The sequence below is a fragment of the Equus quagga genome, chromosome 8 (assembly GCF_021613505.1).
Source record: "Equus quagga isolate Etosha38 chromosome 8, UCLA_HA_Equagga_1.0, whole genome shotgun sequence".
Lineage (NCBI taxonomy): Eukaryota > Metazoa > Chordata > Mammalia > Perissodactyla > Equidae > Equus > Equus quagga.
The window spans coordinates 38,595,130-38,613,210 of record NC_060274.1 but is presented as its reverse complement, the minus strand read 5'-3'; positions in this window follow the sequence as shown (position 1 = coordinate 38,613,210).

Genomic DNA, 18,081 nt, shown 5'->3' with positions numbered 1-18,081 from the left:
CGCCAAAGTTAGGGGAAGTCTTGGTCTACTCTTTTTGTACAGGAATCTATATTTCAGTGTCCAAGAATCTGACCTTGATTTCTTTTCATTAATTTTCCAAGAAGATCTCCTGGGGCCACGTACAGACGATACTCCCAATGCCATACTTTGGATCCCAGGTTTCCTGAGTTACACATGAAAATTAGGATTCCTGCTCCTCTATGTCTCTAGGTAGTTATAAAACACATTCCTAAAGATTAAGTTGGGAAAACAGGAAAGCATCTAGAATGTCTGTGCTCCTTGATCTCTTGAAAGGTTAAAAAAATGGAGATGTTCATTATACATTTACTCTTGACTGGGATAAAATATGGAAAAACGTATATAAATATTTCATTAAGACAAAACCAACATTTTCCCCCATCTGTTATTGCATCCTCATACCTTGAGTATATTTTGATAAGAATGTGCATACATATATTCCACTCCAAAACTAAAGTTCTGGTTGGAGATTTTTCCTCCAACTCTTAGTGCTGGAGGGGTGATGGGGTAGATTGTGGGAGGTATTTTCTGGCTGTAATGCACACATATACATTCATTCTTTCCTAGGGTAAATAAGTCTAACAGAAGATAGGAATTGCCGTTCTTAATCTCTGTGTGACACCTACTAATTTGGTCATAATTGAACAAATGGAAATCAACAAGTGTTGGTGAGGATGTGGAGAAATTGTAATTTTCATACATTGCTAGTGTCTTTAACTTTCCCTCAATTTTTCTTGAAAAATAGACATTCTGGATGCACAATTCTAGCTGGACCTCCTCCGCTCCCAGCACTTTGAAGATATTATTCTGCTAGCTTCTGGCTTCCATTATTGCTGGTGAGAAGTCTGCTGCCAGTTTCATTGTTGTTCCTTTGGAGATAAACTACCTTTTCTCTCTGGCTCCTGCTGCTGTTATCATCATCATCATCATCATCATCATCACCATCACCATCATTATCCCTTGATGTTTTGCATTTTCACTATGAAGTGTCTAGATGTTTGTTATTTTTATTTTTACTACTTGGAATTCCTTGTGCTTTTTCTCAGTGTGGATTCTTGTTTCATCCTTTCTGGAACATTTCTCCCTCAGTATCTTTTCCATACAGCCTCTCCTCCATTCTCTCTATTCTCTGTTTCTGAGCTCTAATATGATATTTGTTTGACCGTCTCATTCGGTCTTCCAAATCTCTTAATGTTTTCTATCTTCTTGTCTCTGTGTGTTGCATTTTGAAGAGTTTCTTCACATCTATTTTCCAGTTCAACAATTCTGCTTAATTTCTTTCAATATTTTGTGCAATTAGTTTATGTGCTCTGTCTTATAATTCTAACATTTAAACTCCATGAGTGTTTAAAGTTCCTTGGCATTGTATATGATTTGTGTCAACTCTCACACCTGAATTTTTCTTTTCACTTGTGTGTTCAGTTGATTTTAATTTGTGGAAAACTTGGAGGCCTAAATTGAGGATTCTTCATTCCAGAGAGGACTGGCACTACTACTCTGGGACAACTCTCGCCTCTTTGTGGGCCCCAGGCTTCATCAGAGTGCTTCAGAGCCAAAGGCCAGTTTCGAGCTCAGGGCGTTTTGTTTTCCTCTTACAGGTGCCTTTACAATCTGTCAGCCCCACAATGACATTTTTTTTTAATATAGAATTTGTGGCAAGAAAACTACTTAGCGTTCCTGTCCTCTGTATTGCTGGTGATAGCAATCTCTGCTTTATTTCAGTTTACTTTAACTATGCCAAATTTATTTAGTAAAGTAAAAGGCCTGGCACTATATTATAGAAAAGATTAGATCCTTTAACTCATCTCCATAAACCAAAATCATTTTAATGACATGAAGAGAAATTTGTTTGTATCCAGAGGCTGACATACTCATTTCTCTATGGACAATCCTTTGATGTAGTAACAGAACTGAGCCCGGAATCGTTTCCTAAAGCAGGAGCTAGAGTGTATGCTTTGGGGTATGTCTCCATTGGGTTAATAATGCCTCATTCCATGTATTTGTGTTAAAGAACATATTTTAAAAAGGGATAAAATCTTCACTGTAAATAAGATAGAAAATAAACCCCACCAATGACTTTATTTAATTAATTGTTTAATGAAGGAACCAGTAAGATGTTGCAACCTCTCTTAGAGATAACTAGAGAATCTGAAAAATCTACTAGCCTATTTTGGGCTGTCCTTTCATCTGCCACTATGACTCAGCATCATTCTTAAATGCAAATAGTCCTGCCTGGTCTGAAGCAATTCCTTGCTACTCTTGAGATGCCACTGTTGGTTTTGCACTAATCGCTAAGTGCGTAGTGAGAGCGAGGAAGGGAGGAGAGGTCCTAGCTCTTGGTGTCGTAGTTCCTCAAACAGTGCTGCTGCAGACCAGCGTCTGAACAGGCCACGATGGTTCTTCAAGTGAGGACCACTCGACTCTCTGCAAACGGGACTCAAAAAGAAAGCATTTGTCAAAAGAGAATGGGGATTCTGGCTCCCTAATAGAAAGGGGGATAGAGGCTGTTCCTACCCAGATCTTCCGGAAGTAGGTCAGTTTTCTGGGGAAGTGGCTTTTTTTTTTGTGAATCTAAAGTGTAGCAAGCTGGATGCCTAGGACAGTTCTCTCTTAATGACATCTTTAATAACTAGGAAGTCTATTGGCTGCATCATTTTCTTCATAATTCCATCTGGAGATTTATGACTTGTCAACATCAGTCTTCACTGTCAACACTTCTCAATTCAAGTTGGCTTTCCCCATGAGAATAAAGTGTTTAGATACTTTTGATCTTCACATCTCAGTTAAGTACTTTCATCCTAAACAAGGATTTCAAAATGTGCTCTTCAATGACCACAGTCAATGGCAGGGAATTCCTGATTCCATTTGAAAACCTCACTAAAATTTCTTTCATTATTTAAAATAAATATATATTTATATTTTGGTGAAGAAGATTGTCCCTGAGCTAACATCTGTGCCAATCTTCCTCTATTTTGTATGTGGGATGCTGCCACAGCATGGCTCGATGAGCAGTGTGTAGGTCCACACCTTGGATCCAAACCCGTGAACCTCGGGCTGCCAAAGCAGAGCACGCAAACTAAACCACTATGCCACTGGGCTGACCTGTAAAAAATATTTTTGAAGAAGCAAATCTTAAGATGATAGTTGCCCATTAACATGATTATTTATATTCCCCTTATTTATATCTCTTCGAACGTCAAAACTGAACTCGTTTTCCTTTTCTGGGGCCTTTCCCCTCCTATTTCTTTACTGCTCTCATTCTCATTGCCAGTGTTTCATTTTCCCACCAAGGCCCTCCAATGAAAGGAGACCTTTATAATTTACTCCAAATAACTGCTCTGTCCATAGCCCCCTAGAGACTTTCTTCATGTTCTCCACAGTTGACCTTTTCTTTACTTCAGCAGTTCTGTAAACCCTCCAAAGAACACTTGGGAACTTCTCTTTTTACGATCACTATCTGCTAATTGATATCCATCTTCTCCACTCTGTAAGGAATAAATTTTGTGGGCATATTTACAAGGTCCTGATCATTTTGGCAATAAAAAACAACAGCTTCTCATTATCCTGCACATTTCCTCTTACCAAAAAAGAGAAATGTTATGGGATATTAGGTGATGGACACTTTGCTTTTCTGACTTCACCATATTTATCATTCGATTGTTTATTGGAAAACATTTATTGAGTGCTGACCATGTACCAGGCACTGTTCTAGATACTTGGAATGGAGATGATACCACCGCTGGTTCCCAGGAGCTCCTGGTCTAGTGGGTACTACAAATGTGTAAACAAATATAATTTAGTGAGAATTACTAGTAGAGTTAGGGTGAACTCCTCTGACAACACCAAAGTTGCCTTCTGTTGGAAGACCAAGGATGAGGGGGGATTCTAGGAGGGAGGAGAGAGCCACGCATTTATCCGACAAGATCTTTGAGTAGGGTTTTGAGAGAAGAATAGAGGTTCTCCAGGCAGGGCACACAGGTAGGAGAAGAATACAAGGAAGAAAAAAGGCAGCAAGTGGGAAGGCAAGGAGACACGGAGAGTCATGGTATTTCAAGGAAAAGCCACAGTTGGCTGTAGCTTTGGAGCGTAAGAGGGGGTGAGGACGAAGATGTATATGGGGCTCAGAGAGCAAAACTCCTTCTATGTGATGCTACTGTATTTCCATTTATTCTGCAGGTGATGATAAGATATTGAAAACTTTAAAGCCTCAGTTGGCTTGAAGTCTGGAAGCACTTTGAAGGTCTGTTGGAGGAAAGAGATTCCTTGCACAGGGAAACCATTTAAGTAGTTTAGGTAAGAGATTAGAGGCCCATGGGAGTGGAGATGGAGGTGCAAATTTATAAGAAGAGGCTTTCAACAAAGCCTTGTTGAGTGCATCGGCCAGACTCTGTACAACTGAGGAAGGCAAAGTGGCAGTGTCTGGAGACCAAATAGGTGCATTGAGGGATGGGCACAGAAGAGTTAAGGGTCACTGAGGAAATTTTGACTTGGGGCATCTGTTTAAATTTCAGTTCCATTAACCAAGATGTGAATTCAGGAGAAGGGTAAGGATGGGTGGTGGTGAGGTAGGGACTTAGATCAGTTTTGAACATAATAGAATATGTTTTCACATGATTAGAGTAGAGACCTGGACTCAAGAGCAAAGACAGTGCAGGAACGAAAAAGAGAAGACAATTATTTTCTATTCTAGATGCTAAGATCTGTGCTATGTGCTTCAGGCTACTACGAGGGGCCCAAAGGAAAAGGATTTCAACAATTTAGTAATGGTATTGCCATTCAGAGCTCTGGTAGTTTCCTTTACTGGAGATTCCTCTTGATTTGCAAAATTCACACTGGGCCTTCTGATGACATAGAAGTAATGCAAGAATTACTGGATGATTCTTGAAGAAAAATTTAAAGTCATTATTCACATGAGTATAGATGCCGTAACCTGAGATGGTGGGTGGTCTGTTTAATCATGTAAATTGACTATCTCCAGTGCTGAACTGTGGCTTCGAAAAGTTAGAGGTGAGTTTTCCATAAATATCAATTTAGACTTAACCATTGGTATTCCCCACATGGTATTTTTTTAAGATTGACAAATCCAGACTTTGGCAAATTCTCTATTGACAATTATGGCCTGTGGAGGACACATGAGCACACAGCTTGTGGGTAGTATAGGGGTGGAGTTTCTCCTGAAAGAACTTGGGAAAACGTGAGACTCAATCCCATCTTTCAGCAACATCTGATAGAAATACAAAAATAAAATCCAAAGGAACCTGGCAGTTTCAGGGAAAGAGACAGAGGTTTGAGCAGGGTAGGTGGAAGCCTTATGGGGAATACCCAACCAGTAACAGTCGGGGGAAGGCAGGCGTAGGGTGGAGACCAGGGAAATGCATAAAGGAGGTGCCGTCTGCCCTGACTCTCGAAAGTGAGCAGTGGTTAGGCAGGTGAAAGGGTGTGTGGAGGCATTGCAGAGAGAGAAAATGGGGAGGGGCCAAGGCACAGGGCAAGACAGTCCGGTGAGTGTCAAGAGCTTCCCATTTCAGTGTCTTGGAGTCTAGAGTGTTAGAAGGAGAGGACTGAGAAAGGAGCTGGAGCAGGAGCAGTGCATAATCTGGAGTGGTGGGTGGCTTAAGGACCTTGGGCTATGCCTACAGATGGTAATAGAAAGCCATTGCTGGGAGCAGCCTTGTGGTGTAGTGGTTAGGTTGGTGTGCTCTGCCTCAGAGGCCTGGGGTTTGCAGGTTCCGATCCAGGGCATGGACCCACACATGGCTCATCAAGCCATGCTGTGGCAGCATCCAAAATACAAAGTAGAGGAAGACTGGCATAGATGTTAGCTCAGGGACAATCTTCTGCAAGCAAAAAGAGGAAGATTGGCAACGGAGGTTAACTTAGGGCCAATCTTCCTCACGAAAAAAAAGAGAGAGAGGGAGAGAAAGCCATTGTATGAGTTTAATTAGGGATCCAGCGTGCCATCACAGCGGTTGTGTGAGGACTGACTGGAGAACAGCCTGGAGAAGGCAAACTTAGCTCTCACAGTAGGTCAGGTGAGAAATGTTGAAGGCCTAAGTAAGGTCAGGGTAAGAGGGCTGACAAAGAGGGCAGAGCCAAAATATGTATCAGGGCAGTAGAACTGGTGGTCAGCCAAGACTTTGATGCTGTTGACCAAGGTGGGGGATCACAAATAGGGGAACATGGAAGGTATATAGCTTTAGACGTACTAAATCTGGGGTCTCTGTACACATCAAGAGAGAAGGCTAGGCTGGAACCAGAGACCAAGTGATGGCGATGACGTGCTAAGCGTTCTCTGAGCACCTTCTCTGTGCTGTGCATTGTGCTCTTTCAGATTCATTGGGTGGTTAATTCTTGCCTTGCTTTGCTCTTCTTTCGAGCGCCTATCTCTGTTGCATATTAAATGAATCTTGCTCACATGTTCAATGTCTGTCTCACAGTGTAAGAGATGTGCCACCAGGACCGGGATTTTTATACATCTTGCTTATCATATAGCCGGTGCAGAGCACACAGCAGGACAGTAGGTACTCAAAAACTTTTGATGAATGAATGAGACAATCTTCACGATAAACATAGCAGGTAAGGAATGATTACTCTTTTATTTTATGGGTGTGAAAACAGGCTTGAGGAATTACGCGTCTTGTCCCAGGTCCCAGGTCTAGCTGGCGGAATTGCCAGGATTCAAACCTGAGTCTCCATGATTCTGGAAGTGAGGCTTGGACCATGCTCCATAACGCGATTAGCATAAACGACTGCTGGAACCACAGGAAACATGGGTCCCAATTCCCAGGAAGAATGTGGAGTCAAAAAAGGGGGGAAAGAGGAAATCCTCAGTAACCCCAACCATTGTGGGAAGAAGGAGAACCTCCAGAGGAGACTGAGAGTAATGCCAGAGCAATAAGAGGAAACCGGGAAAGGAACTGTGTTCTAGAAGCTGAAGAAGGAGAACCTGCCCAAGTAAGGCAGTGGGCAGCAGTGCCATACTCAACCAGCGGGGCAGGTAGCGAGTGCTCTGGACAGTGTCTGTAAATTGGGCATCTCCATGGCTACACTATGGCCTTGAGGAGTGAGAGGCAAGTTTTCTTGATAGCAGTAGAGACCATGATGAGCACCTTGTCATTGGGATGAAGGTGACAGAAGCCAGCCATGGATAAGGACTCAAGGGAAGGTAGTGGGGAGCCTGGGGGTAGACAACTGTTGCCATTAGTCATCTTGAGAGGAAAGAGGAAATAGGACAGTGATTAGTGAGAAGGAGGTGAAGAAAGGTTTCTTTATTAAGGTGGGAGGGAATCCAGCTCTTTGGCTGGCACTTGACACAGAATAAAAATGTGTGTGTGTATGTGTGTGTGGTGCATATGTGGGGATGTGTGAGGGTGTGTATATATGTGGGTGGGTGTGTATATGTGGGGGTATGGTTTGTATGTGGGGGGATGTGTATATGGAGGGGTATATGGGTATGTGGGGTGTATGTGTGTGTATGCAAGTTTGCATGTGTTTAATGAGTGAATGAATCTATTATGTCTATAAACCTACTTTGTAAATTGTAGAATGTAAAAATCAAATGTAGAGCGTTACTACTCTCTGCCTAGGTTCATCTTGGGCAGAGTGTGCCTTCAAAATCCTCGCCTTATGCTGTTCTACCAAAGGTGGTGGTTCTAACCATGATCCCCATCATTCCTTCTCCTCTCACAGGGAACTGCCCTATGCCACCGCATCTAGGGAGTTTACAGGGAGAAGACTGTCCTCTCCTCTTGAGGAGAGAGAGGACATCAGGCATCATTTATCTGCAAGTTTTGGTGCAAGCTGCTGGCATCAGGAAGAGACCTGAGAGGAAGCGGCAGAGCAGGCCCTGTGCCCCTCGGTGAGCCCAGCTCCTCCTGGAGCGTCAGCCAGTCTTCTCACTCAGGAAAAAGAGAAAGCAGAGGTTATCCTCCACTCCATTCCAGGGCCAGGTATGCCAGTGGACAGCATTGGTCCCATGATGTGCCAGACCCAATGCAAACCATGAAAGGGGGTGGCGGTTCAATGATGATTGCGAATCCAAGATGGCGACAGCAGAGCATTAACCAAGGTGGGTCCTTCCCAGATCAGGGGCTCAGAGTGAGCCTGCCAAGAGCCCAGCGGCCCACCAGGTTCCCCAAGGTTTGAATGGAAGCTGCAGGGCTCCGCTTACGTGATATCTTTGCAAAGCTGGTCATTTTTTAATTTCTTCTATTAAGAACAAGGCCATTTCCTGAGACCAAGGCATCCTCCTGTGGCTTCTCCCCTCTCTCTCTGGCAGGTCCTCTTCTGTCTCCTTTGAGGCTCCTGTTCCTGCCCTCAACTGACTTTTTTCCTGCAAGACCATCTGGGTGGTATTGGGAATTCATTTATTTTCAGTCCTGGGGTCCAAGGCAGGAAACTTCCCTGGCTCCCGTATTTGGTGAGTTCCTGAAGATGTGAGCCTATGGCTCTTATTTCTATGTGGTATTATATCCTCCTGTGGGTGCCCGTTAAATTTGCAAAGATTTTCCCACAGGTGACTGCAGAGCATCCCAAATACTTTAAAGAACACAGGTCCACAGTCACTTATCTACAATTCTGGAATTCTGGGGGCGGGGGGACCCCGAAAACTCATCTTTGGTAAATTATTTGAACTGACGTGAAACTATTTAATAGTGTTTATCTCAGTGTGAATATTTACATATTTCACTGCAGAAAACTTAATGGGTTTGAGCGCCTCCCCCAGCCCCCGATGGGGATGCTATACAAGGCACAGTCAGCGCTCACGTTATCTTTCTGAAAATATGACAGGTTCTGAAGTCTGGCCTGCATGGGTTTGGTTCAAGCATTGCGATCCAATATTAATATTCGCTTTGGGAAGTAATTTACGCTAGTCAATGTATAATCTATTATCATTTGATTCATACACAAACTCTCTGGGAATGTAATTAAACAGATATATAAGCCATCCCTTTTTTGAATATTCAAATAAAGGCCAAAAAACATGGTTATATACTTCCGAGGTATTTCCATTTCTTTCGGAATATTTGGTGACTGCATGGAATTTTAATATTTAAGTCTTAAATCTTTAGCAACCAATTCCTCATGCATTTATTAGTTTTATGGACTTAGTAATGCTATTTGTAAATACAAGAATGAAAAGATTATTGTTTTCAAAATATGTCATTAATGCAATCAATCAACACATCTAACCTCATTGGAAACAAACAAATAAAATACAACCCTCAAACACATTTACTCCTTAAGCAGAATTATTCAAGGACCAAGGAAGGTATTTTATTTTTGATGGGAAGATATGTGTAATGTTCCTTACAGAAGCTGATAGTTTTGCAGTTGGTGAGTGGATACTGACGGTAGTTATAAATTGGGCAAAAATATAAACCTTTACTAAGTGAGGTTGATTTGAGCAGTTACCCTTATTTACCAGATAAACAAACTGAGGCCCAGGGATAAGGAAAATGTCCTGCTTTGACCTTTAAGTTTGTGACTGTTAGTCCCAAGAGAAACTCATTAGTACCATCTTCTTCTCCTCCTCCCCAACCCCTCCTCCACCTCTTCCTCCTCGTCTTTCTTCCTCTGCTCCTCTTCCTCTTTCTTCTTCTACAGTTCAATGCCATAAGTTTATTCCTTTTTTACTTAGAATTTCTATTATCATATGGGCACTAAGTATTTTCTCAGTTCTCATGCGAAACATACACAATGTCTTTGGGACCAATGACTGTCTTCTTGGAGACGGAATTAAAGACTATGGAAACTATTTGAGGCATAGGATGAGTTTTACTGGCCGATCTGCGAAACCCATAACTTGGTAGAACCCTTGAGATTTAAGGCGATTAACTCTGAGAAAGACCTAGTGGCCATAATTATAAACACTATTAAAATGAGTAAGATTTAAAAACATTGCTGCAATTAAGTTTGGATAAATCTCAATTTAGGGAGAGTGACTGTTTATAAAGCAGCAGGGGACTGATGCTGGACAGGTTGGAGAATGACACAAGTTTTGGCTGAACTCCACAGAGGACTTCACAGTGTGATGCGGTACTCCTTATAATTTGGTAAGGTGAGTTAGAGTGGAATGTTGTCTTCTAGGAGCCATATGCCTGGGGATTTTTATAGTATACCTATTACAGAAATGAAGTCAGTGGTAGAGCCAGAATTAAAACTTCGGGCATCTGAGGATCCCGGATCTACTCTCACCCATTTAGCCATAAAGGGGGTGAATTGAGTCACTGGTGCAAACTCTGGGGGAGGGGGCCCTAAAATAATTTCTTCTGACTATGCTACATCTTATCTTGCCACATTGTGGGTGACAGAGCCTGTCCTCATTATCTTATGCCCAACCACGAGCCCTTGTGTAGGAGATGTGAGAAAAGTGAAGTCTGGGGTGTGATTTTGATTGTCATGTGGGAAGAGGATGTAAGCAGCTCCCTCCTCATGGACCAGGATCTGAGTGAGCAGGCCTTCAAGGATGGATGCCGGGCACAGCACTCTTTTTTCTGCCTGACAGCTGAGAGTGCACCTCCTACTTCCTTGGCCACAAGCACACATTTTTAATAAGACATCAGTTGAGCAGCAGAATGTCTGATACGACTTTTAATTGCATTCTGCTTCCCATAAGCTACTTCCTCATTGTTAAAAAGAAAATATCACTGCCTTTAGGGTCACAAGGTAGCTTTTCTTGATAGACAATCTCCAAATTTTTTTTTTTTTTTGGTGAGGAAGATTGGCCCTGTGCTAACATCCATTGTCAATCTTCCTCTTTTTGCTTGAAGAAGATCGTCCCTGAGCTAACATCTGTGCCAATCTTCCCTTATTTTGTATGTAGGATGCCACCACAGCATGGTTTGATGAGTGGCGTATAGGTCTGCACCCTGGATCCAAACCCGCAAACCCAGGGCTGCCAAAACAGAGTGCGCAAACTTAACTACTACACCAGCAGGCTGGTCCCAGAATCTCCAAATTTTACGTAAAAATTCTTATGAAGATATGACCCACTTCGCCAGCTTGTGGTGCAAAATCAGGTCCCATTTCTCCTCGTGTCCAAATCATATTGATTCCAAGTCGTTGTCCTACTGAGGCTGTCCCTCTGGAGTACCTGACAAATGCTTTCTCACTGGCAGGGGATCAGTAGTAATTAATAGCCCTTTATAGAAGAGGATACAGGAAAGTTTGGCCATTCCCTTGAAGGAGACCCTTTCTCTAGGGTGCACAGTGTTGCCTCCAAGACAGGAAGCTGAGCATTTCAAGGCCTAGTCTGTTAAGAAGCCCTGAGGTGCTGAAGGGCAGCCCAGCAACAGCTCTGGATCCAGGGTGTGGAAGAAACTGCTTCTGCCCTCAGGCAGATTCTCATCTGCGGTTGCCTCACTCTAAACTACATACAAATCCAAGATATAATCCAGTCACTTTACATTCACACACAGTTTCCCCAGGGCACCCAATGCCACCTGAACGTGGTCCAGGAGCGGTCACCTAACCTGCTTTACCAGAAGAAGCTCTCCCCATCAACCTGGGCCCTGATTTTGGGCTTACACCCAGCTCTCCTGGGAGCCCCTTTTCTTATCTGTTGGCTTCATTCGGGGCAACTTCAGGCCATCAGACATCCTCTAATAACTTAGAACCTCAAAGCTTTGATTCTTTTCCTTCTTGATGGCTATTCAGCCCATACAATGAATCTACTGATGCAAACAAATGGAAAGGAGGGGGGCAAGGCCCAGCCTTATCCACTTCTAGAAGCCATGCCTAACAACTTGCCACGCCAACAACAAAACCACTAAGTGCTTGTTTCATATGACATATTCAAAGTAACTACCTAACGACTTTTTCCCTGAACAAAAATGGCGGGTCTGTTATCCTGCTAAAACTAAAAATGACTGGTGATGTTTATTATCAGTTTGCTAAAAACAACAAATTAAACAAACAAATGTGCAAACAAACAGATTCACCCCACCGAAGAGTACTGCCATGAGCTATGTAGTCACCTCAATAGAAGCACTGTTGTTGAGGGAGAAGACAGAGAATTTCTGATAAAACTATGTTCCATATGTGAGAAGGTAACCACCAACACAGATGTTCTAACTATGTTAGGAACCAAGAGAAGGCCGTGGAATCTAATACAACCAGGAAGCCTGTGTTGAATGAGAAAAACTACACATCAGTCATACAGAGCCCAAAGGATGCCTTACTGCTGGACAATGAGGAGAGGGACATGAAAGTGGCCTGACAGGATCCAAGTGGAGTAAAGCTGAGAACATTCCATACATTCTTTCTGTGGACAAACTTAGCCGGGATAATTTGCACCCTATTCCAGTTCAGTTAGGGTGGAATCACATCTAACATAAACCTTGATTCTAAGATCAGCACTTAAGGCTAACATTATATATAATGAAATTATCTTGAAAAATCCTATAATCCACCCATAGGTTCATAATGTATTGTTTTGTGACCATAACTCCAGGAGACCATCAGGTGCACATCTATTTCCCCTATTCTTGGGCATACGCATTGAGTGGAGTGGCAGGTGGAATCGTCCACAACATCGTAATGTTCTTTCTTTCCTCCAACTGCATGTAATTCAAGTCACATGAGTTCAATGTGCACCTGAGGTGACTAAGCTCTAAATGGGGAGGACATCTACATGTGAGGTCTTGAAAAAGTGATATTACACAGGGAAAGGCAATATAGACCAGGAAGCGCAAAGGAAAAGCATACTTCTGAAAGCATACTTTGGTATTGAAGCAGAAATATTTTTTCTGGTGTTCTCAATAAGCTGCTAGTCTGAGAGGAAGCCAAGGGAGCTAAAGAAGAGAGCGACACAATTCTTGAACCACTCTCTTTAGAAGTGTTTCTAAATCTGGCTTCCAGGGCATGACACCGGTTCTCCTGTTGTACTGGTCATTCCTTCTCAGTCTCCTTTTCTCCTTCCTCTTTATCTTCCCAACTTTGAAATGTTGAGACCCCATAGGGCTTCGTCTTTGGATCTCTTCCCTCCTAAATATATGCTCACTTGGTGATCTCTTGCATTCTCATGGCTTTATATACCACGTGTAGATTTTTTATATACCACGTGGAGCTCCTCCAGGAGCTCCAGACCCACCCACCCAATTAGCTACATAACATTTCCACTTTGACATAAAAGACATCTCAAGCAAAAGTGCCTGAAACTGAATTCTTTATTCCCTGCTTCCACCATATTTGCTCTTCCTCTGGAATATCTCTCTCTGTCAATGTCAACTTCCATTCACCCAATTGCTCAGGTCAAAAATACGAAATCATTCTTTACTCTTTCTTTCTTTCTTTCTTACATCTACATCAAATCCATCAGCAAATCCTGTTGTCTGGATATGCAAACTATAAGCACAATCTGGAGCCTTCTCGTCTTTCTGGACAACACCATGATCCAAGTCCCTGGCATCTCTTGCCTGGACCACTGCCATCGTTCCACAACTGGTCTTCCTTTTTCTCCTCTTGATGCTCTTGCGAAGTGGTCAAAGATGCATTTTAAAGATAGAAATCAGAAGACGTATCTCCTTTCTCCAAACGTTTCTGATAGTTTCCCATTGCTATTAGAATAAAATCTCAAGTCTTGTTTTGGCTTTCAGAACGCTCCATGATCTGGCCCCTGTCTAACCTGTCCAACCAGATCTCATTCCTTTCACCTTTCTTTGACTAATTTCAAGTCACTTTGGCCTTTAATAATTCCTAGAACACACCAAATTCTTCACTTCATCAGAACATTTTTACATATTTTATTATATTATTTATTTTCTTTGCTAGTCCCTTAAGCCTGAAACCGCCCCTGCAGTTTTAGCATAACTGGCTTAAAAAGCTATCCACAGAGCAGAGGGGAGAGTGTAATTAAAAAGGAAAACCTGCTCTTCCTTCACACTTCAGATTCTTAGTGCCATGGATCAAACATGTATTGGGAAGAAGAGAAACACCATTTAAATCGACTTCATGGTTGAATCTTTAATCTAGATACATTTTAATAATGAAAATATTATGTAACCTTCCTAAGATGTTGTTAAGAGATACAGATGGGAAATTCACCATAAGCATGGTTGGAGGCAAATCTTGTGGGGAAGTTAAAAATAGAATAAAAAACATTACATATTTATAGTGCTTTAAGTTGACACTTTTCAACAAACCAGTTCCTGTGGTTTAGGGAACGCCAACTGATGCACACATATCAGAACCAACCATGTTGCAAAACTTCCGTGTTGGCTCTAATAATATTCGAGGCTATTCTTTTAAGTTTTCTAAGTAATGTCTCTGGAACATATTAAAAGAATATCATACTCTAAGCGAGTAGTATTATGTATGAGGCAATAAGGAAATTACCAAAATGCAAGTAGTCAGAAAATAGACCTCTTGCATGCCTTTACAAAAACAAAACAAAGCGAAACAAAATAAACTTAAAGATGGTCCTCAAGTGATAAAGATGAAAATTTTAAATTACAGCAACAACTCAAAAATGGAAAAGTCATACATAAAAGGACCCAAGGTAAACATGAAAACCATCAAGTGTGTAGAGTGATGTACAATACTTGTAAATATGGATTAGAAATATAAATACACAAGTCAAAACAGTTCTTGAAAATATAATGGCATGTTATGAAATTAATTATGTACTAATGACATGGGTCTATTACCCAGGTCAATTGATAGCAATGAAGTAGAATAAGAGAAGAGTAGATGAAGTAAAATGTGTCAAGGATCCTACTACGGATATTCCCAGACTCATAAGTTACTGAGAATTAGAGAGGTATGGCTTTAAATACGCAGCTTGATACTCTAAAAGATGCCCCAAGTGGAATAAAAAAAAAACTTGAAAATCACCATAGAATAGAAAATAAAGACCATAATGTCGATATAATTGTCAAGAGTATTTTGCGATCTGAAAAAAAAATCACTTTCATTTTGCAAAAGAAGAATTTGCAGACATCAGGAAAAATGTAGGAAAATGTAAGAGTGTTGAGGTCATTAATACAGTGTTTGTTAAAGAAAATTAACTTTTAAAAAAGCTTGTAATACATATATAATATGTATATAGATAAATTAGTATGTATGTATTTACTTTTTACTTAAAAAAAGTTCTGTCTTCTTTTAATGTGCACAGCTTCCAGTAGGAGTCCTTCGAGGGAGGAGATGCGTCTTTTGGTGTCACTGGCTTCTTCCTGCTGCCTGGCAAGTGGATTAGAGTGGGAGCAGCTGTCTTGGGTTCTGGAGCATCACCTAAGAATGGCTGAGCAACAAAGTAGATAATCCTGGGAACCTGATGTTAGAGGCCTTTGGTGACTTCTGGAAGAGCAGTTCCTGATTAGTGATAGAAAAATGAAACCAAGTGAGTCGGATGGAGGAGTGAGTGGTCAATGGAAAGTAGAAGCAAAGAGTCTAGGCTACTCTTTTGAGAAACTTCACGGTGAAGCCAAACATATATGGGGCAGTAGTTTGTGGGAGAGTCAAGTTCAGGAGAGGGTCATGCCTTTTTGGGGGGCTGGGCATGAGAGACAGGGAGCAGGAAAGTATAGAATCTGGAAAGTTAATAGTCTGAGTCCAAGAGTGAAGTACGTGTGGAGAGAGAGAAAAATTAGACAGATCATTGGAACCAAAAACGAACGAGTAAGAGGGAGTAGAATCCAAAGGAAGTGGAGAACAGTCTAGTCTTCTATGGTGGAAGGGAAGAATGGGGACAGATAAACACAAATTGGGAAGTTCAGCATAAGGAAATTTAAGGTTGAGTAACCTCAGCTTTTTTTCTGAAAATCAAGAAGCAAATCAAGTCTTAAGAACGAGGCAAATAGTCAAGATTTGAACAATCCTTGAGGGATTAGAAAAACAAGCAGACTGCAGATAAGAAAGAATATTGTTGAGCATTCCTGAGGTCTCATCCAAGATTGGCCAAAAGAATTTATCATCAGCCAATGAGCAAAGCAATATGATGCTCATCAGCAGTGCTCCACAGCTGAGAAACTAGAGTTGGTTAGAGTGAATCATTAGGCCGTTGTAGAGTAGACTACTTACAAGGCTTACACAGCTGATGATCAAGGAGTCGGTGGAAATGAGTGTGTTGATGACAGTGTGGTTGAAATAACAAACCATGAAGTCCAGACAGGTTAGGAAATAGATTGAACTAAGGAGGGATGGAGAGCCTGATTAAGTAGAGACAAGGGAGGGAGTTTCAGTCTGGTCTCAGTTGTTGGGGAGGAGTGTGGGTGCGAAAGTGTTGTGGTGGTGGAAAGAGGGAACAATGGTGCATGGTGGGATACAGGAGGTCAGAGGTGGAGCAGAGGGTACTGCAGGTGAAGCTGAAGCAGTGAGAGTGGGGAGGTGAGAGGAGAGGGGTTCAGAGGCCCGTGAAGCTGCGATACAGAAGGTGCGTCCAAATGAAAGCTGAAATCATGCATAGTTTTGGAAGGAACAGGCTTAAAGAAGAAAATTGATCCAGGGCCAGTTTTGTTTCAGAGACCATGGCTGTAAAACCCAAAACCGAATAGCACAGAGACATGCAGTCAGTGGAATAAGAGAGCAGCCAACCAGCTAAGAAGATGATTCTTGTCAACTTTTTGACAAACGCATTGACAAATGCTTCTAGACAAAATTTTGATCACTATCAGGTCATTGTGAATGAGATATGTTGAGTTCTTGCAGTTTTTATTATTTTCCCAATAATGATACCATTTTTGTGGTTAGGACAGAATCACGCAAGACCTTTGTGCTATTGATTTTTGACTTTTTTCTTGTTCCAGTAGAGGGCACTCAAAGCTCAAATAAACACATGCAATCATTTCACAGCAATTGTTTTAGATAATTAAAGCTCATATTTAAATGAAAAAGAGAAATTTTGATTTAATAAGACAATTCCTAGTCATGCGTGTAAATCTTCTCTCACATGAAATGAGATCTTATGAGTGACTAAATGGGGACACGCCTCCCAGGATGCATTTCTTCCGTTTTCACTCTGCACACACCAAAAGTAGAAAGGAAATTCTCTTGTCTGAGAAGTCAAATGGGGTTTCTAAATACACTTCTGCAATAGACGCCTGATCTTCAAGTTCCATTTTCATTCTCGTCTGACTTCTTTGAGAAACGTTGTAAGTCACCTGGAAATAATTCTGTGAGCTACTGGACAATATCCTTCAGTGAAAAAAAACTGAGAAAGAGCTAATAAGACAGAAGCGACTTTAAAACTATAGAAGGCTCTTGCTGGCAAAGCTGTAAGACAAATGAGTGGAATCCTTAAGAGTGAGGTTGCAGCCACTGTGCTCAGCCTACGAAAGGTTCTCAGAGAAGTTTCCAGAAGACCTTGTGTTTTAGAGAGCTGTGAAAAGGCAAGTATTGTCAGTACTGGACAGAAGACTCTCTTCCAAGCACAGATTAACTTTGTGTGGCTTCCGTTGCCAATTTGGCAGGATTACAGTGGAAGATGTGAAGAGTGGTAACGTGGCTGGCTGTCAGCATTCCATCAAAGATTCTCCTGCAGGAGTTGGGCCCTGGGGTCAAATGATTCTACAGCTATCATCTTTGCCACAAAGGAGCTGCCATCATCCAAACACAGCAGCTTTTCCAAACACAGAGGACATTTCGGTTTGGCTTTCTGTCTTATGTTGAGTAAGGGTTATTCGCGGGAAGTGAATGGGAGTCGCTCCCAGCATCCTGTAATCATGGTGATCTCTCAGTATGAATTAGTTTCTTAGGTAGATGGCAGGCTGCTAAAGGGAAGAGAGGACTCTCTCCCAAAAAGTATTTTTGGCAGAGATGGTGGCCATGGCATTACAAAGAGTATGTCATGACTTTATGACTTATTTATAACAGATTTTTTTAAAGCACTTGTTGCAAGATGCTGAAACTTTACGGTTGAAACAACTCCCCTTAGCTGCCACTCGCCACCAAACACACAGCCCTCCCAGCACACACAAACCCAGTGCTGTCTCCTCTGGAATAACTTCATGCCGGGATTCTTTTGTCATGTTACAGATGCATTAACTCCCTTATGCTTAGGATGCAAATGCCACTGGGACAAAAGTCTGAGATGCTATGCAAAATGGAATTATCTGAAAAAGAACT